At 42.3% G+C, this 24,760-nt stretch overlaps 1 long non-coding RNA gene across 1 annotated transcript in view; it reads left to right on the forward strand.

Moving 5' to 3' along the window:
* Window positions 1-16,271: 16,271 nt before the first annotated feature.
* LOC124871434 overlaps window positions 16,272-24,760 on the forward strand; it is a 28,302-nt gene continuing 19,813 nt past the window's right edge. The window contains exon 1 of the long non-coding RNA XR_007039016.1: window positions 16,272-16,396. This is a non-coding gene — a long non-coding RNA (uncharacterized LOC124871434). The remainder of the gene's footprint in view (window positions 16,397-24,760) is intronic.

Genomic DNA, 24,760 nt, shown 5'->3' on the forward strand with positions numbered 1-24,760 from the left:
TGCTCTCCTCTTCCGGCTGGTCAGTTTTGGTGGATAGCCACCCATAGAATTGTAATTGTCCTATACTCCATTTTCAGATGATGGATTGAACAGTACTCTGTAAGTTGTTTAAAGTCAGGGATGTTGTTTTATAACCTAACCCCTGCTCTAAACCTCTTTGCAACTTGACCCCTGACCTGTCTGCTGTGTTCCTATGAGTTTGTGTCACGATTAATGAGGCTTTAGTTTTGTGTTTTTCTTTATTATGGGATTTGTCACTCTTTGATTTTCATATTCAGTTTATTCCTGCATTGTGTATTATTGTCATTAGGGTCTTGTTTCATCCGTTCATTCCTTTGTGTTGAGATACTAATTTGTGTGTTTCTGTTGGTTTGTAGATCATTTGTCTTTAGTTACATTTCCTCTTAGTTCCCTGTTAACTCACCTGTCTAGCATTCCAGTAATCAAGCTCCCCAGTATAAATTCTTCTTGGTTTCCCCTGTTAGGGCCAGATCCCCCTGTTGTTGCCCCCAGCCCGTGTCCTTGAGTTCCTCCTGTCATTTAATGTTTTGGATTTTCCCTGGACTCTAATTGTTTTGTTTTTAATTTCTGACATTTTTTGTAAAAACTGTTTTATTTTCAACCGCTTGCCTTCTCTCTGCTTTTGGGTCCTCCATTTCACCACTACGACAGTTTGTTTGCCAAGGTTTTCTAACAAACCTCTGAGGCCTTCACAAAAGCGTTGCATTTATACTGAGATTAAATTACACACAGGTGGACTCTGTTTACTAATTAGGGAACTTCTGAAGGCATTTGGTTGCACTGGATTTTATTCAGGACTATCAAAGTAAGATGAGCTGTATAGAAACGCAAGCCACACGTTTTCAATTTTCTTATTCTATCTACTATTTGCTCAATTCTTTGTGTAGGGCTATTATATGAAATCCCAGTGAAATACATGGACGCTTGTTATTGTAACGTGAAGAAATGTGGAGAGGTTCCATACTTTTGCAAGGCATGGTAGTTATAGGCAAACTAAGGCAAATTTTGTAGCTATTTCTTCACATATATATAAATGGCCAAACAGTTGCTTAAATTTGTCTTTCCCAATTTGAATAAAGGCTAAGCGATATGTTCTTCTGTGACACATCATATTTATAACCCAAAGAAACAGGAAGTTGTGGGGTTATTATTAAAAGTTCCTAGACAGTCTGATCAGCTTTAAAAAGTAAGTAAGTTTAATTTATTTTGGAGGAATCATTAGGGGTACTGGAAATTGTGACACAGGTGATTTGGTTTTACACTCCATTGACACTCTGTGGTTAGCAGGAAATTCTTTCACTGAGGGTCCTATAAAAAGGAAAGTGGTCCAATAAATCACTGTTTACCTCTGATCAGTTGACACCATTTTTGAAAAAAAGAAAAACACCCCGACTCACGAAACATTTAAATATCCTCTCCCAGGCTGTGCTATCTTTGTGTGTGAATGCTTACCGAGGGGAAGCGATAGATGCAGACATTCCACATCCCATATTCCCGCTCACTCCATCTTGTTGCCATGGGAACCAAAAGAGATGGGAGACAGGTTCATATCGGCCTCCCTCAGGTCTCCAGTCACTGCCTCTTTCACTGTGTGTGTGTGTGTGTGTGTGTGTGTGTACATGTGTGAGTGTGTGGTGGCTGTCAGAGCCGACTGCTCCTGTGTGGGCCACTGATACTCGCTGATTAAAGGAAGTTATAATTTGATTTTCTCAGCAGGCGCCGTTTAATAGAGCAGTTTAACTAAAGCTGTGCCATCCCCAGGGCTTATAGAAGCAGAGGGGGAGAAATAAAAAAAATAAGGGAGATATGTATAGAAGGAAGGAGGAAAAAGAAAGAAGAGGGAGGGAGAATCATGCTAATCCCAAACACTGAGCGATCACTCTCCCACTCTTTCTCTCCTTCTAATTCTGTTTGCCTGTTTTCGCCGTCTGTCTCCCCGCTCACCCCCTCGCTGCCTCTCTCTGTTTCTCCTGCTCCTCCTCAGCCTATTAATCTGTGCACCCCTCTCCTCCCTCATTCCTTTCTCCCTTCTTTTAGTGAAGCAAACATGGGAGGGCTGGCTTCCTCTCCGTGTACAGGCAAGACTGTATTACTGGCCCATTGTGATAATAGTGTTTAATTATCCTCTCAGCTAAAATCAGCCCCATCACTCTGCTTCTCCACCACCACCCACCCGTCTGTGGTGTGTCTAATACTGCCCCCCCTCTCCTCTCCCCTGTTCTCCGTGCATCCCTTTTGACCACCACTGCCCCCCCACCCCCTGTTCTCCAGTTATTTCAGACCCATTTAGCAGGATAAGCATCTTGAGACAGACAGAGGTTTTTTTTGCTCTCTTTCACAGACAGGCAGGGAGAGGATATGGAAACTGGCATCTTGGTGCCCGCCTCAGAATACCAAACAGGGGGGCCTGGGCATCTTAATATGCAGTGTGGGACAGAGGCGGAGATCAAAGAGAGAGGCAGGCAGACAGAGAGATGGGGGGGGGCAGATCCTCTCATTTCTCCTCATCTTTTTGCATCCTTTCTCCCCGCTGCATCATCGTTCCTGCTCTGCTGTCATGCGTCACTCCCTTGACCCTTTGGAAAAAAGTCGACCGCTTAATTACCCGAGCTTGCAACCGTCCCCCAGTCGGTATACTTTTTGTGGGGGGGGTGCATAATGAAGAGTCTTTACCCCCTACTCAAATATATAATCAGAAACAATAAGAGTATAACACATTGAAAGATTTCTCAGTAAATGTACTCTTTCTCAGTAACTTCTTAAATGGCTGCAACTCCATTTCCTTCTCCAGCTAGATGTAGTAAAGACAACTTGAAGTTCAAACTGAGCATCAGAAAGGGGAACAAAGGGGATTTAGGTGACTATGCTTGTGGTATTGTTGTTGGTTTCAGACAGACTTTAATATTTAGGAAACTGCTGATCTTTAGGGAGTTTCACGCTCAACCACTTCTCAAGTTGCCGAGAATGATCCAAAAAGGGGGAAATGGTCTTTGAGTTGTGAATTGTGTGGACCCAATTGCCTCATTGAAGTCAGGCATCAAAGAGGAATAAACAAAGCAGTTCAAAATAATGAAACCGTAACAGCAGCTTAAATACCTGCTTGTTACAACCAAGGTTTGTGAAATACCATTTCTGAACGCGCAACAGGAGCAGAAGTCCACACCTGGTGCCACTCCTGTCAGGTACGTACAGGAAACTGAGGCTACATTTCCTCAGAGGCTCACCAATGTTGGCAATAACAAACTGAAAAAAAGTTGCCTTGTCTGACGACTTATCAGCTCTGACATTCAGATTTTACGTCAGAATTTGGCATTAAGATCATGAGGGCATGGATCCAACCTGCCGTTCATCAATGGTTCAGACTGGTGGTGTTTGTGCAATGGTGTGGGGAATATTTTCCTAGCACACTTTGATCCCCTTGGCCCTTTACTAGGGGCCATCCGATCTCTGTACAAGCGGAGCAGAAGTTTGGTTCGCATTGCCGGCACTAAGTCGGACCTGTTCCCAGTGCATGTTGGACTCCGGCAGGGCTGCCCTTTGTCACCGGTCCTGTTCATAACGTTTATGGACAGGATTTCTAGACGCAGCCAAGGGCCGGAGGAGGTCTGGTTTGGGGACCAGAGGATTTCGTCTCTTCTTTTTGCAGATGACGTGGTCCTGCTGCCCCCCTCTAGCCAAGACCTACAGCATGCACTGGGGCGGTTCGCAGCCGAGTGTGAAGCGGCTGGGATGAAGATCAGCTCCTCCAAGTCTGAGGCCATGGCTCTCGACCGGAAAAGGGTGGCTTGTCCTCTTCAGGTTGGAGGGGAGTTCCTGCCTCAAGTGGAGGAGTTTAAGTATCTCGGGGTCTTGTTCACGAGTGAGGGAAGAATGGAGTGGGAGATCGACAGACGGATCGGAGCTGGAGGAGGTGTCTGGGGAGAGGGACGTCTGGGCGTCTCTGCTGAGTCTGCTGCCCCCGTGACCCGGTCCTGGATAAAGTGGAAGACGACGAGTACGAGTACTTTGAGCCCCTTAACACCAACTAATCATCTTTTGAACACCACAGCCTACCTGTGTGCTGTTGTTGACCATGTCTATCTCATTATGACCACACTGTATCCATCTTCTGATACTTTCAGCAGGATAATGCACTATGACACATGATCTCAAACTAGTGTTTTGAATATGACAATGACTTCTCTGTACTCCAATGGCCAACCTCAGTCACCAGATCTCCATATTTATAATGGTGCTACTGAGGTAAAACTCACACCAGATTACACTAACATTCATTTTCCAAGCCTGCTTTATCCATGCAGTCATTGGCCAAGAGGTGGAGTACACCCAGGACAGAACGGCAGTCTTTCACAGGGCATCACAGAACTGCAGATTCAAACCCAGGACCTTGTTGCTGCAAGACAACAGGGCTAACCACTACTCTACCTTGCAGCCCAGCTTTATTTTTTTTTCATCTGAACTTTCTTGGTTGTGTTTGTGATCATTGTCTTGCTTAAAAAATTACCATCAATTCATCTTCAGATTTCAGTTTTTATCAAGAATGTGCTGGTACATTTCTTCACCAATCCTTTGTTTAGTGACATGAAATCTGCCACTACCATAAGCTGAAAAACAACCCTACACCATGATTTTCTCCCTCTCCAAACATCACTGTTGCTATGGTCCTTTTGGGGTGATGTGTAGTGCCAATTCCCCTTTAGATACGGTATGCGTAATAACATCCAGAGAACTAAACTTTGATCTCATCTGACCAGACTATTTTCTCCCAGCACTTCCCAGGCTTGTCTAAATCTTCAGCAGCAAACTTTAAGTGAACTTCACCGTGCTTCCTCTTCAGCAGTGGAGTCTTGCACTGTGAGTGTGCATAGAGGTCATTGTGATTCAGAGCTTATAGATTTCTGTAAATCAACTGTATCTGCTAAAGCCAGGTTTCACTGCAAGTGGCTCTTGGATGGTTTTTTTGATTATTCTTTTGACTTCTCCCACAGAAATCATGTGAGGGGCACTTGGCTGTGGCTGGTCTATGGTGGAATTGTATTCTTTTCCCACGTGGTAAATGGCAACATTCAGAGGTCTAGAAATACATCTGAAACCAATGGCATTGGTTGTTTTTCCCACAATGAGGTCTTGAGACAGATCTTCACTTTTATCCATCATGGCTTAATGCACTTTGTGTTGTTCTTACAGTGAATGAAATATAATGGATTGACTGAGATGCTTCGTGTGCAATACCTTGGTAATGAGAAATCCTCTTATATGCATTAGGTGGCACTGATAGAGGGGAGGATTGCTTTCTAAATACTGAAAGATTTAACCTATTTTTTTCTTATGTCTTTTTGCAGCATCTTTCCTTCATGTGTTCAGTCCTTGTTCCCCGTGTCACGTGTTTTAATTTCACGTACCTGAATTTATGCATTCATTTGTTTAGATTTTAAAGCAGCATCTGCTGTTAATTTCACGTAATCAAAATACACTTACAGGTGCACCTTGCTTTCCTCGAATTGGACCCCATTTTGACTACAGAGATTACTTAATTCTCTGTGGCATAAATTCAACAAGGTGTCAGAAACATTCCTCAGAAATTTGAACTAACAGCATTACAAAGCTGCTGCTGATTTGTTGGCTGGACGTCTGTGATTCTTATGTTATGCCATATTCCAAAGAAAGGAGATCTGGGAATGTGGTGACAATTGGAGTAGAGTGAATTTACTGTCATGTTTAAGAAACCAATTTGAGATGATGTGAGCTTTCTGACATGGTGCATTATCCTGCTGGAATTAGGCACCAGAAGGTAGGCTGTGGAGTTTAAATGATCTTCCACTGGTACTAAACGGTCCAGGTGGGCCAAGAAACTATCCCCCACACCATGACAACAACACCAGTTTGACATGTTGATACAAGGCCAGGGGGATCCCCGTTTCATATTTATACCAAATTCTGATCCTACCATCTGTATGTTGCAACTGTAATCAATACTCATTGGACCTGGCAACCTTTTTCCAATCAGTAATCATCCAAAGTTGCTGTGAATTGTGGTTTCCTGTTCTTAGCTGTCAGGAATGGTATGTGGAGTGGTCTTATGGTTATGTAGCCTATCTGGTTCAAGTTTCAACATGTTGCCCTTTCAGATATGGCATGGTCGCCTACTTTAGTTGTGAAGATTGGCTATTTGAGCTTCTGTTCCCTTTCTGCCATCTCAAAAAACCTTTCCCATTTTCTTTTGACATCACCAAGGCATTTTCACCCTAAAACAGTCAGAGCAGTACGTCTGGCACCAACAGCCATGTCAATGTACCTTAAATGCTCGTTCTTCCTGATTCTCTTGCTCGGTTTGAAATTCCCCAACCCAAATCCATTGTCTATTCTCAGTTTGTGTTAACAAGCAGTTAAGCAGGTGTGTAAAGTAGCCAGTGAGTGAATATTTAATTAAATAAACCTTGATCTGGCCAGTACTTTTTATTTAGCAGTACCTATGCATTTGTTTGTCTATAAATGTTGGTTGGGTGGCAGCTCTACCACCTCTGTCTCCTCAGTCAATTAAGATTGTGAGTAGCTGTCCCTGAAGCGGTGTAGACAGGCTAATTGAAAAGGCAGTGGATGGGAAATATGAATCATTAGAATACTGCAAGGATGGGCTTGGAGGGGTTGTTGGGGGGAGGTTATGGTGGGAGGGTCTGGAGAGAAGATAAGGAGAAAAAGGAATGAGAAAGAAAGGGTGAGGAAGAATGAGAGAGCAGATAATAAAAGATTAACGTCACGCCTCTCAGAGTGGTGGAATTTCAACCCCTCCATTGATCAAATTATTTATCCGGGTCTTTAAAGGCAGATGAAGAGGAAGAGAGGGAAAGAAATGGAGTAAAACTCAAGACCTCTGTCTCTTTGATGACGCCGCCGACAGTGAAACAAACGCCTGTGTGTGAGGGTGTGTTTTTGTGTGAGAGAAAAGAGGAAGAAACAGTGGAAAAAGGAAAAGTACGGGCAGATGTCTGCATTCACTCTGTGGGAGGCTCAAGGCTGTTTGCCTAGCAGGGAGGATATAAAAGATGGGAAAGGGAGAGGGAGACAGAGAGGGTGGGATTAAATGAAACCTGTTTTCTCTTTGATTCTTTGCTAATTTGCAGCAAGATGAGGAGGACGGAGAACAAACCACCTACACAGCGCAGCGCCACGCTGAACCACACTCACACACACACTCACATCTTCCTGATAATTCTCAATGGAGATCAGTCAAACACACACACACACACACACACACACACACACACACACACACACACAAACAGAGAGAGAGTCACAATCTTCCGTCATAGATCGCCTCCACTTCCGCCCTCAGCTCAATTTCTCCCAGTTTACTTCTTCCTGTACTTTTCGAAGTGAAACCAATACAAGCACCAGTGCTGGAGACTACCAGCAGCTCAGATGCACATATACTCACACGCAAGCGCAAAGTCCTTCCTCATTAGCCCTGATTCCCCCTGAGTGACATCTTTAACAAAAGGATGCAGCCTCTGCCATGGCAACAGCCTCCTCCATCTCCATGCAGCGCTTCACTTTGTTTACATGATGTGATCTCGCTCCTTTTTCCCCCTCACTCCCTCCTTTCGATCGGCTTCTTGCACTTAATCACTCCTCTCATTTCACTCTTTTTCGCTGTTTCTTGTTTATCTGCTTGCCAGTGGAGACCGCCACCTGCCTGCTTGAGAACCAGAACATCACAAGTAGGTCTAACATAGAGACCAGGGGGCAAAAGGAGAAAGGCAAAAGAAAAAAGGGGGTGACACAGATTAGGTATGTGGGCTTGCAGGAGGCCGTGATATCTAGGCCATGGGAGTCCAAAGCAGCCAGTGTGTCTGGTGTCACAGCAAATCAACTGTCAGCTGTACCACCTGCCCGCCCACGCACACACACATACACACACACACACACACACACACACATACACACACACACACACACACACACACGCACACACACACACACACGCACACACACACACACACACGCGGATTCATCCAAAGTCTGAGGAGAGAAGAGACTAAGAATAGCACACCCAGAGAGCGTTGCCACTTCTCCTTCGCTCTCCTCCTGCCACCATTAGAGGTGTTTCGCAAGTGGCCTGCAACACGATAAGGAATTAGTGCACTTGTTATGGTGTCCTCAGTTTGTTTCTTTTGTTCCTCCTGTCTTTCTGAAAAAGTAGAAAAACAAAAAACGTCATCCATGAGCCCTCCGGTGTCTTCTGTTTTTATTGACAGAGAAGGAGGGAGGAAAAAGGATGAGAGGCGGAGAAAAACACAGGAGAGACACTTCTGAGGCGGGATTCGATCCAAGGCCAGCAGGGGTGGGTTTACAAAGGCTTCAACCGCTAAGTCATCTCTTGGGAGGATATTTTTTTCCCTTCACATTAATGTGTGTGCAAGTCAAGATGGAGTGCAATTGTCTCCTCTGCCTTTTAGCATAAACAGTTTGTGTGAGTGTCAGAACAAGGAGTGGTTAGGAACCCCACCTCCCCCCGGCCCCCACAGCAGCACTCGAGACCCTGTCAAACAGTATGGATGTGCGTGTGAGCACATATAGAAAGAAGCGTGTGAGCGTATTTATGTTTATGTGGCGCTCTCAGTCTGGTCCCTCTCTGTTTCGCTGCTGTCTGTGGCCTCCTCTTCCCATGAATACTAATGTGCTTCAAACCCCAGAGATCAACCCTCCTCCCTTTCCCCTCACTCCCTCTTTTCTTCTCCTCCTCCTCCTCTACCAGCCTCCCTCCCTGCCTTCCTCAGCCACAGTCTTCATTCATTTCTCTATCCCCTTTTACCTTTCAAATTTCCCTCTCTTTCATCTACCCTTTTACTCCCCAGTCTTTTTCTCCTCCCCTTTGCTTCCTCTTTCCCTGCCTTATTTCCTCATCCAACAGCCCCCACCCCACCCCACCCCCTCCCCCCCTGTGCTTTTTTCACCCCATCATTTTTAAAGCTCTTGCACATCGTGTTGCTCCTTTTCTTTCTTCTATCCTCCTAATTGTCACCTACATTCTCTTTACTTCCTTGGTTTCATTTTTTTTCTACAAATAAAAAGTGTGGCATGCATTTGTATTCATCCCCTTTTACTCCAACACCAATAAATAAAATCCAGTGCAACCAATTGGTTTCAGAGGTGGAGCTGTTCTATAATGGCCTCAAAGGTTTGTTTGTTGTTATGGAGTATTTAAACGCAGAGTGAGTTTAGAAGACAATATCTTTTCTCTGGACATCTTAGGGAACACTGCTTAATCCTTACAAGAGTTGCAAGAAGAAAGTCATCACCATTTTCAGTTTTGTCACAAGCCATCTAGGAGACACAGCAAACATGTGGAAAAACGTGCTCTGGTCAGAGGAAACCCAAATTGAAATTTCTGGGCTCGGTGCAAAACGCTTCAAATCAACATGAACACGCCATCCCCAAAGTTTTTCTTTCCAGAATTGTCAGCTGTACCACCTGCCCGCCCACGCACACACACACACACACACACACACACACACACACACACACACACAATTCTTTCTAGAATTGTGCCGCTCAAGGTGGCAGCAGGTTGGAGTAGCTCTGTTACTTTTGATTCTGATTTATTCTTTTTTGGGAACTATTCCTCTTGTGGTGGATACAGTTGATTTTTTTTGGATGACTGTCCACTCCAGTGTCAGATGCTGTGCAGCTTGGAGGATTTTTCTTAATACTTTCTATTTTTGGACATTTGTTATGATGCATTGCCATGGCAACGGGGTTGTTTCTTACAACCGGAAGCAGCTGATTAATATCTCAAAAGCTCAAATAATACTTCCGCTACAACCCCAAATCCCTGATGAGTTGAAAAGGAGACGCCGTGGATGCAGAGCAGGAGCTAATAGAAGAGAGAAAGAAGGAGGAAGTTCAAACCATCTCTTCCGTCGATTTTGATGGGCAATGTGAGATCATTGGGAAACAAGTTGGATGAACTCCAAGCCCTACAAAGGACCCAGCCAGAGTACCGGGCATGCAGTATCATGTGTTTTACTGAGACATGGCTGCAGGATCATATCCCCGACTCCAGCGTCTCTCTGCCAGGCTTTTTAACCATAACCGCAGACAGAGATTTAAAGAGGAGCGGCAAATGTAAAGGAGGTGGACTGGCAGTACTTGTGAACAACAGATGGTGTAATCCAGGACATGTAACTGTGAAGTGTCATCTCTGCAGTCCAGATATTGAACTGTTGGCAGTAAGTTTTTGTCCATATTATTTACTCAGAGAGTTCACCAGTGTTATTTTGGCAACAGTTTACGTTCCACCTTCCGCTGTTGCTGACACTGCATGTGATGCCATCAGCTCAGTTGTTGCTAAGCTACAGACACAAAACCCCAATGCTTTTGTGGCAATTTCTGGTGATTTTAACCATGCTTCACTCTCTGCTACACTTCCAACGTTTCAACAATTTGTCAGCTGCTCTACCAGAGAAAACAAAACATTGGATTTGTTTTATGCAAATGTCAAGGACTCATCCATCTCTACAGCAAGACCTCCTCTAGGCAAATCAGATCACAATCTTGTTTTTCTCTGCTCGAAATATAAGCCCCTTGTTCAGAGGCAACCTGTAATAAAGAGGACTGTGAGAAAATGGTCACAAGAAGCTGAAGAAGCTCTGCAAGGTTGCTTTGAGGCTACAGACTGGGACGCACTGTGCCAGCCACATGGAGAGGACATCAATGCCGTGACTGAGTGTGTAACCGACTATATAAACTTCTGTGTGGATAACATAATCCCCACCAGAACCGTGAGATGCTTCCCCAATAACAAACCTTGGATCACCAGTGACCTGAAGGACCTGCTTAACGAGAAAAAAAGAGCCTTCAGAGAGGGAGACAGAGAATTGTTGAGGATTATACAGAAGCAACTTAAAGTCAAGATAAGAGACAGCAAGGAGGTGTACAAGAAGAAGCTGGAGAGCAGCTCCAGCAAAACAATATCAGAGATGTGTGGACAGGGATGAAGATCACAGGCTTCAAGCAGAAGGATGATCAGACCAATGGAGGTCTGGACAGAGCCAATGAACTGAACACATTCTTCAACAGGTTCAGTTCAGAAACAAGCTCAGCATCCTTCTCTCCTGCTCACAGCCAAACAGACATTCTATCTTCCTTTGACCCACAGGACCCACAGCTGTCCAGTAACACCTCACATTTTTTATCTTCCACCTCAGCCCTAGACCCTTCTGCTTCTACATGTTTGCCATCAACCATATCAGAAGATGCTGATGCTTCCTTTGCTTCCCCCTTCCACCTGTGTGTCTCAAGAAGTCAAGTGAAGAGACAACTGGAGAGACTGAATCGGAATAAGGCTGCAGGTCCAGATCATGTCAGCCCTAGAGTCCTGAAGGCCTGTGCAGAGCAGCTCTGTGGGATTCTGCAGCACCTCTTCAACCTTAGCCTGCCCCAGAAGAAGGTTCCGGTGTTTTGGAAGACCTGCTGTCTTGTTCCGGTACCAAAGAAAACTCACCCATCAGTCCTCAATGACTGTTGCCCTGACATCTCACATCATGAAGGTCCTAGAGAGACTCCTGTTGGCCTACCTGAGTAAGCAAACAGTAAACCATCAGGACCCTCTTCAGTTTGCTTATCGCTGTGGAGTTGGAGTTGAAGATGCCATCATACACCTGCTTCAACAAACCCACTGTCATCTGGACAAAGCCAGCAGCACTTTGAGGATCATGTTCTTTGATTTCTCCAGTGCATTTAATACAATCCAACCTGATTTGCTTTGTCAGAAACTCCAGAAGACTCAGGGGGAGGCCTCAACAATCTCCTGGATCAGAGACTACCTGACAAACAGACCACAGTTTGTGAGACTGAAGGGTTGTGAGTCTAACCAGGTAGTCAGCAGCACAGGAGCACCACAGGGGACTGTACTCTTACCATTCCTTTTCACTCTGTACACCTCAGACTTCCAGTACAAGACAGACTCCTGTCATCTGCAGAAATACTCGGATGATTCTGCAGTCGTGGGGTGGATCAGAGATGGACAAGAAGCTGAGTACAGGAAGGTGCTGGACCGCTTTGTGGCATGGTGTGGAAACAATCATCTCATTTTGAACGTGACTAAAACAAAGGAGATGATTGTAGATTTTAAGAGAAACAGGAATAAGTCAAAAACTATTTCTATTATGGGAGAAGAAGTGGAGGTGGTGGAGGAGTATAAATACCTCGGTGTTCACCTGGACAACAGACTACAGTGGAGATGCAACTGTGAAGCCATCTACAAGAAGGGACAGAGCAGACTGTACTTCTTGAGGAAGCTTAGGTCCTTTGGTGTTTGCAGCAAGATGCTGCATATCTTCTATAAGTCTGTTGTGGAGAGTGTGATCTCTTCTGCCATCATCTGCTGGGGAAGCAGCATCAGAGCCAGGGACTTAAAAAAGCTCAACAAGCTGATAAAAAAGGCTGGCTCTGTTCTGGGGACTCCTCTGGAACCTCTGGAGATCATTGTGGAAAGACGGATTCTTCATAAAATGAAGAACATTATGGAGAACCCTGAGCATCCTCTTCATGAGACTGTCGTACAACAACAGAGTGTCTTCAGTCAGAGGCTTCTTCAGATCTGCTGTAAGACGGAGCGCTACAGGAGATCCTTCCTGCCCACAGCCATCAGCATCTACAACGGCTCTTTGAAGAAACCTACATAATATGAGCTATAACAACATTTAATTTTCCTTTGGGATTAATAAAGTATTTTTGAATTGAATTGACTTGAATTGAACCACGGTGGTGGCAGAATCATGCTGTGGGGAAGCTTTTTTTCAACAGGGACAGGAAAACCGGTCTTTATTAGTAAAAAAATTAAAACTATATGTTATCTTTACTCTACCTCAGCAGATTGGGTCACCATTACACCTTGAAGGTGTTGCCTGAGTGTGTGCAGCCCAATCAAACAAAGCATCCTCAATAAATCCTCAATGTTCATTACATTATGGCTATGTAGGGAGCAGTCCAAGTCCTAATAAAAAGTTTCCTGTCTTAATCTTGCGCACCAGTGACCAGAGAGCTCCAATTACTTAAACTCTTTTACCACAGCACATTGTGACATCTTGAAAATTTCGTTTAAAATTGCTTCCCATTTCCTCTCCTTCTCCCATTCTCCTCCTCAACCGCGGGGCCCTGGGAAGCAGAAAGATGACGGGATGAGAGGGAGCTTTCTGTTGTAACACAAAAGATGTATCTCTTCACGGTCGCCTGCTGCTGCTGACTGGACAATCTCAAACTTTTACCGTTGTTTCCTCCAAAGTGCAAAATCAATAGTGTGTGCGTTTTTGAGATGGCCCAGCAAGAACCACATGGAAGTAAACGAGAGGAAAATGGGGAAAAATTAGAAATGGGAAAAGTTGCAGTTATTTGCAACAGTCATTCACTATATCTTTATATTTTACTTGACCCTGTTGTGTCAAACCAACTTAGATATAGACTGTTTTCGCAGGCATCTTCTGCCCGGAAACTGACCTATTCAAGATTAGATCGTGTGTTTGTTGAGCAATTTCCTTTTGAAACATGTACCAGGCATTAAAATGAGGTGTGCTTTTGTGTTCAGTCTCAGCTTTTACTCCAGTTCCAGCTGTGAGTCTTTTAAGATGTCTCTTCCAGATTCATATGACGAGACACTAAGATTTTGGCTTTTTCTTCTTTGCTTGTCCTGCAAGAGATTGTCGAATGAATTTAGGTCTGGACTTTGACCAGGTCATTCTAACACATAGATGTGCTTTGATTTTCATTGTAGCTCCGGTTGTACTGTTGTCCTGCTGGAAGATGAACCTTTATTCCCATCTCAAGACTCGAACAGGTTTTCTGAGAAGCTCCCTTGTTCCTCGTAAAAATAAGCATCTCAAAGCATAATGTTTTACCAAAGGGATGTGCTGTGGTAGTTTACAGTGTCTACTACATGGCTTGTGGTAACCTACAACTAGCACTTGTTATGACTTTCTTCTTTCCACTCTTTCGTAAAGACCAGATTTGTTGAGAACTGTCCTGTCAAGAAATTCTCACATGAGCTGTGGATCTCTGCAGCTCCTCCAGTTACCATGGCTCTCTTATTTGCTTTTCTGATCAATGTTTTTCTTGTCAGACCAGTCCGTTTAGATGGATAGCCATATCTTGGTAGGTTTGCAGTTTTTCTAATCGTCATAATTGTCCCCGGTTGGATGGTGGTTTAAAGAGTTCTCAAAGTTTGGGACACAGTACAGATAAGATAATATGGTTCCAAGGCTGTTGAGGGAGGATTGTTTCTGATGTATTGTGAAGGTTTGTGGAGACCAGGGAGACACTTCAGCTTAAAGCCTGCTGCATGAAGCTGTTAACCAGTCCAGTGGAGCCAGCCAGTCTGGCTGTTCCAGTATTTATTATGCTTTTTCTGCCATTTTCAGCTCAGTATTTGACCATTTTTATGGGAGGGTTTATTTGTTTGTGTTGCCACGTAACTCTTACCTATGACTCCTCCCAAACTTAACAGATTAGTTGTTGCACCCACAATTACAGAAGGAACAATTTCAAAATTTTGCTTTTGCCGGTTATTTTGTCAGTAACTTGTTTAAACTAGAACTTGTTTGAATTTCTTTGGTTGAATTGGTAAAAAAACAAAACAAAGGTAACACACTTTGTTAAATATATCATTCTAGCACCAACAAGATGATTCCCAGCTACTAGCTGAATAATGGGAATACAGTGGATGATCTGAACTCAAGGATGATAATTTCTCAAGTCCTGTCCAGTCTGTGCTGGATTTCTTCAAATTAATTTAGATACCATCCATCTCTTAAAAATAATGTTTTTTTTATGTCTGGCACTCGCTTAGTCCATTTTGCTTTTTAAGGACACACTGCTTAATGTACTCTCATGTTTAGAAGTGAAGTACTAAAAAAACAACAACTTTGAGACTGCTCATTAGGACAACAATGTCTGGCCACTTGGATGCAATATATATGACAATTAGGGGTGGTTGAGGACTTTTGCACAGTTCTGGACAACTGTTCTTGTCATTTACCACCAATACTGGAACTGGTTAAGGATCTAGGAAGTATGAGAAATGCATGGCTGTGTTTATTCAGCAGCCACTGCAGAAGTGTGGAATAATGAAGCCGGAGAAGAAGAAGGAATCCTGCAGGAATCCATCTCAGTGTGCATTCCTCATGATGTGAAGCTGAGAGAGCAGTCAGCGGCAGAAAGCAACAGGCTAGGGAAGAAAATGACCCAACACACACAAACACACACACATCTTAAGACAATAACAGCCTCTACTGGGTAGAGAACTCACTGGCGTGCAGAAATGCAGCCGCAGACACATTCATGAACAGCACAAATGAAATTTTCACAGATGTTGGTAAACAGATCAAATTTGAGGATCAATGAATGATTGCCGAGCACACACTGTACACACACTTGGAGATGCATGCACAAACATCTGTGTGGATGCACAATTCACACTGCAGACCACTTCAGGTTTCATCATCTTCTTTCCCTTCTTTTTTTTGCTTTCTTTCTCTTGAGAGCCAGAAGGGGGGGAGGCAGGCACAGGCAGGGGGGGGGGGGGTCTCATTGCCTCCCTTTTGTTGCTGCTGGGGAGAGAGAGAGAGCACATATTCATACAGAAACCTCTCTGCAGCCCCATTCACACCCACACACCGCTCCCCGCCTCCTCTCTCCACAAACACAAAGATACAACATCAAAGAGCCGACACTGCTGAAGGATTACTTCAGCCACACACTGGCTCCTCAATCCGGGTCTGTTCCTCCTGTGCGGATCCCACTTCCCCCCTCTTGCCTGGCTCCACTTGGTACGGCCCAAGCATTCCTGCCAAGTAGCTTTCACACATGGAGGGGAAGCTTGTCTCAAGCAATTGCTGACAAGCTACAAACAAGACTGCCTCATTTTCCCTCTCTCTCTCTTACTCCCCCTTTCTTCTTCCTCTTCTTTTCCTTTTTCTCTCCCACTCTGCTTGCTTCCACCCAGTCCCCCCTTTTTCGCCCTCCTGTCTTAAACCCTCATTCCTCCCTGCCCCCTTCTCTCCTCTCTCCTCTCTCTCTGAGAATGTGGGGCCCCACTAGCATAAATTGTCAGCTGTTCCTGGGCGTACTCTCCACGGCTCCCTAAACTCACATAAGCTTGTATGTGCAGCCGCTGGTGGGGCAAGGGTAACCCAAGTAAAGCCCTGCTGGTCATGAGCATGAAAAGGTACACCCAGGCCCCCGAATAATGCTGCAATGGAGAGACACGGAGAGATTTTGCTCTATAATAAGCTGCGGGTCATAGAAGTCAACATCAACAGGTCTGATTAGCTATTATTCACAAGTTATACATCTAGAACCACTTTCTGGATTCTGCAATCAGGTACAGTTTATTCCTAAACCTCCTAACTGATTTCACATTAACTGCTCAAATGTTGTATAAATTTAGGGGTCAACAATCTTTTTAGGTTGAATACAAAGTGTGTTCTGAAAAAATAATCAAATTTGAATCATCTCTCTGGGTTTCCTCCTTATTTAGGGTGTCTTAAGGTTTCCAGATGTGAGCGGTAATGACACTGGAACAGTTTTGCATTGTTATTGAGCAGCTGTTGCTATCTGAAAGGGAGAGGCTGCCATCTAGCGTCATCTTCAGGTGCTGCTGGTTTACTCAATCACAGACTTAATGGCACCCCTGGTAAAGATGTGTTAAAAGTTTATCTTTCATCACAGTAGCATCATCTAACACAGAGACATGTAGAAAGGTCAAACCTTTAATTTGAGTGTATACTGTGTATTCAGTGTGGGGAAATAATGTGAACAAATAATTGTTCCATGCTAAATTTTCTGTGCCACAATTACTGTACAGCTAAAAGTCCCCTTATTAAAACGTAAAATTACTACGATTAATCACATTTTGTCAGTTCACGTTCACTAGCCACACACAGGCCAGCTTACTGCTTGTGGAATCAGGAATAAACCTGTCTGGCAACACGAAGAAGGCCAGGAGATGTCAAAAAGCAACACATCATGGCCCCAAATGGAAAAAACATGGAGCATTGGTGAACCTTCCCAGAACTAGTCCAAGCTCATCAATGACTTGACCAGGAGGTCACAAAATAACCTAGAACATCTAAAACAAAGCAGGCATCAGCTGCATCTTGTAAGGTCAATGTTTATGGTTCAACAATTGTAAAAGACCAGACAAAAAGGGCATCTATGGGAAAGTTCCAAGGTGAAAACCACAGCTGATCAAAAAGAACATCAAAGCCCATCTCATATTTGCAAAGAAACATCTTGACTTTAAATCCTGTTGTATTTGGTGTGAAACTATAAGCATTTCAGAAAAAGAACATTATACCAGGAGTAAAACAAGGTGGTGGTAAAGTGATGGTCTGGGACTGCGTTGCTTCTTCATGACCTGGGCGACTTGGTGTTAATGATAAAACATGAATTTTGTTCTCTCTCAGTAAAGCCTGAAGCAGAATGCCGAGCCATCAGTTAATGACCTTAAACTCAGGCACACTTGGGTTTTGAAGTCAGACAATATAACACCAGCTCTTCCTCCTCAAAATGGCTCAGAAATATAGGTTTTAAAGTGGCCTAATTAAAGTCCAGACCTAAATCCAAAGTTACTCTTACTTTTTCAGATCCAGGTTGGTTTGTATATTATATTATATTTACCCAGGTTCTCTTGGTCTAATATTAAGACTTAGTCTGATGATTTGAAACATTTAACAGTGTAAAAAAGATAGAAAACAAAAATTATTTTAAAATTCTTTAATGTCATTGTTTGGTTACTTCTGCTGTTAATCTTAATACAACCATTTAGTCTGCTAGTATACATTTCACAAGGCTGGAGCACAGAGAGCAGAAACTTTCAGTCCATTTCTCTTTGCACAATCTCTCTAGATAGTCTAAAAGTCCTCTCTGCTCGCCCTCCTTCAGTTCATCTCAAAGGTTTTCTATAGGATCTAGATCTGGGAACTGAGATCCAAATGGAAAAAAGTTGATTTTATGTTTAGTGAAATATTTAATTGTTGACCAAGCCATATGTTTTGGATCCTTACCCTGTTGAAAGACCCAAAAAGGATCAATTTTCAATTTATTGGCAGACGCCAAATAATTTTTATCTAAAATTAATTTTTATCTAAAATATAAAAAATTGTTAGGTGTACCAATAAGTATTCCCCTAATGAAAAAGTTCCCAATCAACTTTTTTCTGTTTGATTTTGCAATAAATGAGGATTTCAAGGCTTTTTACAAAACTTTACCAGGAGTGCCACCATACTTTTCCTGTCTGGATTTTTCCATAAATCCTTTGTGCTGTTGCAGTTTGTGTTGGTTGGCTGGAGGCTTTCCTGGCTGTCAGTGAGTGGCGGTGAGAGGTGGGACGCAGTGTTATGCAGCATTTCAGCGTACCCGGACGTTCAATAAGCTGGACTGTCTACAAAGGGACAATATGTAGGATAAAAGCAAAGAATTAACTAAAATAAACTAAGTAAATGAGCTCATAGTAACAAAACACACAAATAAATCGAATTTCTTCTCAAACTTTGGTCATCTTATAATGAAATACAAAACATCTACCATGGTTTCTATGTTCCTTTATGTTGCAGATCTTTTCACTAAAATGTTCTTTCTTTCAGTTAGTTCTGCTTATTCGTCTAGGTTTCTACAAGATGTGTCTGAGCCAGAAAAACTAGTCCATTCATTTATCACTTTAAGGCTGGACTATTGTAATTGTGTAACTTGTTGAAGCCCTGTAAAATGTAGTTATTAGGCTTCAGCTGATCCAAAACGCTGCAGCGAGAGTTCTGATAAGAAATTCTTCTTCTAACATGTAAAGACCTTAATAGCTGAGTTCCATCATACATTAGAGATCTGATTGTTCCATATGTTCCTAACAGAGCATTTTGATCTCAGACTGCAGGTTTACTGGTGGTTTCTAAAAGTAGAAAGGGAGGCAGATCCTTTAGCTATCAGGCTCCTCTCCTGTGGAACCAGATCCCAGTTTCCGTCTATGAGCTTGTGACCCGGTCTGCTTTTAGGAGTAGACTTAATCTCACTGTTTTGATAAACGTTTAAGTGTATAAAAGTGTGACTTGAGTTATTCTGAGCTATCACAACAGTTATGCTTCTTTGTTCTTATTGGGGTTTTTTTTCATAGAAAGTACTCCTGGCTCAGCTTCTGTTCAGCTGTACCTTTTCCAGGACGGGTTCACTAATTGAGCTATTGCAGCCAATAAATCTCTGCACTCTCTTTTTCTTTGGGATAGAGAGTACTCCTGGGTCAGTGCCTCTAAGTGTTTTCTGTCTCCTTCCTGTCTTCTCAGCTGTAATCTGGTTGTGTAAAATACCTGCTCAGACGGAGCACCATTTCTCACTGCTAAAAGGAAGTCTTTATCTCCACTGTCACCACATTCTTGCTCTGGATGCCAAGTCAAAAAGTTGATGCAATTGGCTGGGCCTCCTTACACAGATATTTTACCAGTTGACATCAAATCAGATAATTTTCTGTCATCCAATAACAAACATCCTCTAAAAATAATTTGTCAAGTAACCAGTTAATAAAGCTGCCATGTGTGCTAATATTCCTCTAGATGACGAGTTACTCTAGAGTCTAGAAAAGCTGCTTTCCACATTAACGTTTTTCTTTTATTTAGACAAAACACATGGCTACAAACAAAGCCTAATAAAAATATGATTAGTCTTACACAAAATGTACTTTCTTTGAAAAGTATTGTTTTATTAACATATGTATGGAAGAGTAGGTGAAAGGATACGAACATAAAAATCATTACGTTGTCAGAATATTTAGAGAAAAATGCAACATCAGCACAAATTCTTTATGAACAGAAGTGTCTAAACTTTTTGCCATAGAGGCCAAAGCTGTCAAGTTCAAAGTAGTCGGCGGGAAAAAAAAAAAAAAAAGTATAAAATTTATTAAAAATGCTTGCCCTGCAATGGACTGGCGACCTGTCCAGGGCGTACCCTGCCTCTCGCCCGTAGACTGCTGGATAGGCACCAGCTCCCCCGCGACCCACTATGGAAGAAACGGGTTTAGAAGATGGATGAATGAATAAATATAAAAAATGCAAAAACGATTTTGTTGTAATGTATTTTGTTTTTGCCTTTTCAATAACATACAATATTTAAACAAAAGAAACAAAGTAGGTTGATTGCAGATGTTAGGATTATGAATCTGAGAATATTATTTAATATTAATATTTCATCAAATAATATTACGGTCTGTTAAGGGTTGTCCTGTGAATACCAGCCCAGTAAGGCAATGGTATTAGGACAAAATAGAAAGGTGTGAGACGAGCTCTGACATTAATGAACAGCATAAACTCTGCACATATGAATTCACACAATTTCTTAAAATACAAGAATTTATTAACAAAAATAAGTCAACTCAAAGTCAAACATATTTCAATCAACAAACTCTTTACTATGCTAAAACAATCCAACTAAACTACCAAGCAGAATTAAAGAATAGGGAAGATTAATGGGCTATGTACAATATAAACAAGTTGATTAAAGATGATTGAAAACCATGATCGAAAGAATGATGCAACATTACCATGCAATGTTTATGTTTGAGAACCAAGGATTATCTTGAAGAATCTGGAAATGAAGTTACATGGGTTGGACAATGAAATTGAAACACCTGTCATTTTAGTGTGGGAGGTTTCATGGCTAAATTGGACCAGCCTGGTAGCCAGTCTTCATTGATTGCACATTGCACCAGTAAGAGCAGAGTGTGAAGGTTCAATTATCAGGGTAAGAGCACAGTTTTGCTCAAAATATTGAAATGCACACAACATTATGGGTGACATACCAGAGTTCAAAAGAGGACAAATTGTTGGTGCACGTCTTGCTGGCGCATCTGTGACCAAGACAGTAAGTCTTTGTGATGTATCAAGAGCTACGGTATCCAGGGTAATGTCAGCATACCACCAAGAAGGACGAACCACATCCAACAGGATTAACTGTGGACGCAAGAGGAAGCTGTCTGAAAGGAATGTTTGGGTGCTAACCCGGATTGTATCCAAAAAATATAAAACCACGGCTGCCCAAATCACGGCAGAATTAAATGTGCACCTCAACTCTCCTGTTTCCACCAGAACTGTCCGTCGGGAGCTCCACAGGGTCAATATACACGGCCGGGCTGCTATAGCCAAACCTTTGGTCACTCATGCCAATGCCAAACGTCGGTTTCAAAGGTGCAAGGAGCGCAAATCTTGGTCTGTGGACAATGTGAAACATGTATTGTTCTCTGATGAGTCCACCTTTACTGTTTTTCCCACATCCGGGAGAGTTACGGTGTGGAGAAGACCCAAAGAAGCGTACCACCCAGACTGTTGCATGCCCAGAGTGAAGCATGGGGGTGGATCAGTGATGGTTTGGGCTGCCATATCATGGCATTCCCTTGGCCCAATACTTGTACTAGATGGGCGTGTCACTGCCAAGGACTACCAAACCATTCTTGAAGAACATGTGCATCCAGTGGTTAAAACATTGTATCCTAAAGGCGGTGCCGTGTATCAGGATGACAATGCACCAATACACACAGCAAGACTGGTGAAAGATTGGTTTGATGAACATGAAAGTGAAGTTGAACATCTCCCATGGCCTGCACAGTCACCAGATCTAAATATTATTGAGCCACTTTGGGGTGTTTTGGAGGAGCGAGTCAGGAAACGTTTTCCTCCACCAGTATCACATAGTGACCTGGCCACTATCCTGCAAGAAGAATGGCTTAAAATCCCTCTGACCACTGTGCAGGACTTGTATATGTCATTCCCAAGACGAGTTGACGCTGTATTGGCCGCAAAAGGAGGCCCTACACCATACTAATAAATTATTATGGTCTAAAACCAGGTGTTTCAGTTTCATTGTTCAACCCCTGTAAGTTAGTCTTGGAACCAACTTAGGCGATAATTGGCAAACCTTTAGACAATCATTCACAGTGCAAGATCAGGTAAAATATTTTAATAAAATAATGTTTAAAGAATGATCTGCCGAATAAAACCTTCTGGATGACTAATTCACAACGATGTCTAATTAGCTGCCATTATTTATTAACACAGTATTTAAAGAAATATTATTAAGTGAAATGGTAAAATATTTAAGGAAATATTTTGGAAAAGAGCCAAATCTTTCTGGGGAAATGGGACTTAATGGTGTTTACTTAGTTATCAAATTTAGTAAAATAATGTTAGGGACACATTATTTACTGGATTGAAAACTAAACCTTTCTGGGTAAATATTATTTGGCAGCAAGCCCTTACCTGTTAGCAGTTGAAGCTAACAAAGGAGGCTGATAGCTTAGCACCAGAATCAAACACACACCTTTAAAAATACCATCAATAAAAGGGTTAAAACGCATAAGCGCGGACAGCACATTATGGCCGATCTTCTGTGTTTAAAATCACCGTTTAAATAAAGTTTGTCTTAACTTTAAAAACATACAAACAAAGAAACACAACCTGAACACGTGTGCTGCAGATATTCTGCTTGCACCAAGATAGCTGAGTTCAACAAAACAAAACCAAACTTCATAAAATGAAAAATGTTTAGATCATTTCAATCTAAATCACTTCTATATTATTCTACCCAAAACCTAACCTCATGAACTGTGGTGAGGAACGTTGTCCTTCTCTCAGGCAGGAAAAACCACTTCACTCGGCTTGTAGAGACAGCTTCTCTACTGGGGACTTCTCTGGGACAGTTTGCTTCTGCAGGCCTCAGAGAGAAAGTAAGCAATGCTTATACCTTAATTTACCCCTTTTTATGAATGAATACCGGATTCTTTCAACAGTAATTCATCAGTACATCAGTACTTAACTTAGTCCATATGATCAATGATCGTATGACACCCTTGGATCCAGTTTGAAGAGTTTATGTCTTTTTGGCAGCAAAGAGACATTAGCGAGCTGTTCCTCTCCGGCCAGTCTCAGCGGAGTCCCGGGTGGTCGAGGTCGGACCATTGGAAAGGGGGTGCTTTTATGCAGCCAGTGGCATCATGGGAAGTCCGCTGCTACAGTTTGCTTGGCTGTGCCGGAAGTAGGTTAATGCAATTTATTTTGAAAGTTCCAGGAAAGTTTGTACCAGAGTTTAATGTTGAAATCCATGGCTGGGTCCCAACACAGATCTTGCATGTTATCTCTGTTCAAACAGAAGGTGCCAATTATTTTTTCTTCATCTAGATTTGTTTGTGTTTGTGTGTATTCTCAATAACAGGAACCGTATATGGGTCAGACTTTTATCAAAAACCTTAGCTTTATTTGGCCAAGCTGAAGAGATAGGGGCTTTTTAGTAAAGGTAACTGAAAGTTTGTAATCTTAGTCACTATGAAGCAAAACACTATGATTCGTGAGAGAGTTTGAATTTGTCTGTGTCTTTTATGAAAGGCCTGACCTTAGTGAAAATTTCAACCAATTCCTTTAAAAAACTGTATCTGCATCAATCACCTCGGCTGGTGAACCAAATTTGTGCCATGTTTTAACTGTGGTTCAGGGGCCGCACAAAATCATTATGAGGTTCCACAAATGGCCCCCTGACCACACCTTGGACACCCCTGCTTTAAAAGGTTCTGACTTGTTGACTTGTTCTTCCAAATAAAAACACCTGGGGAGTTATATTAATCCTTTTTGGAAAGTCACATTATCCTGAAATTAGATTAAATATTTGGCCAAATTATGGAAGACTCAAAATTCTGTTTAGGACTCAGGACTTAACTTGGAAGTTTCATATCCCGACTTGATTGGAAAGACTTGGGGAGACGTGACCCCTCCTCTGCTGTATTGTTTTATAATTCTACCTGAACTGCACCGTATGGATTGTAATGAAGTGAATTAGATTAATCGGAACTGAATTTAGAATGAATAGGATTTTTAAAAGTTGGAAATCTGTTAGATCCGTTTGTCTTGTAAAGTTCCTTGAGATGAGCTTTGCTTTGAATGAAGACTATAAACTAAATACCCTCAAAGTCTCAAAGGTGAGTTATAAGATGGTTGTTATTATATAAACCCATCCAGCTCTCTTTCTTTGGTTAACTCTTGTTGAAAATGAACAATATTCACTTTTACAGACACATTTCATTTATTTAACCATCAGTTGATATAATTGGCAGATACATTCCTAATTGAAGCTTTTTATCTGGGTCTCTTCAGACTCACATTCAAAGTTGGGCTGTTATTTAATCTTTGTACATTTTTTAATGTCCCTCTACTGACAATCAGGAAGGTGTTTTTTTTTCTCCTTTGCTCAGATTTGTAGTTTTGTAAGTAACCCTCGGCAGAGAGGGAATTATGAATTTAAACAGTGGCTCCTTTTGCTGTGATAACGCAAAATGATTAAAGCCATCCTCGCTTCCTCCGTCTGGTTTAATGAATTTACTTGTTACCGAAGGGATTCTCTGCTGGAAGCTTCCTTGTTTTCCTGGAGTGTGCTTCACTTAAAGCTACACACATCTGCTGAGGCCTATGCACCCTATAAGCTTTGCCTGGGTTAGAAAAGGTCTAAGGTCAGCTGTATTCGTTCATTGATTGATTTTGAAATTTGAGAGTTACATATTAAAAGCTGCATAAATTGTGTGACTGGAATCAAAATGAAGAATTTTTTTAATCCATATTCTTCCAAACTGTCGTTGTTTTTAAACCATAAATATAATATAGAACTGTACAGATTACAGATATTTCAGATACAAAGGTAAACCATCCAAACACCCATTTTTTTCAGT

The sequence above is a fragment of the Girardinichthys multiradiatus genome, chromosome 7 (genome assembly GCF_021462225.1).
Source record: "Girardinichthys multiradiatus isolate DD_20200921_A chromosome 7, DD_fGirMul_XY1, whole genome shotgun sequence".
Lineage (NCBI taxonomy): Eukaryota > Metazoa > Chordata > Actinopteri > Cyprinodontiformes > Goodeidae > Girardinichthys > Girardinichthys multiradiatus.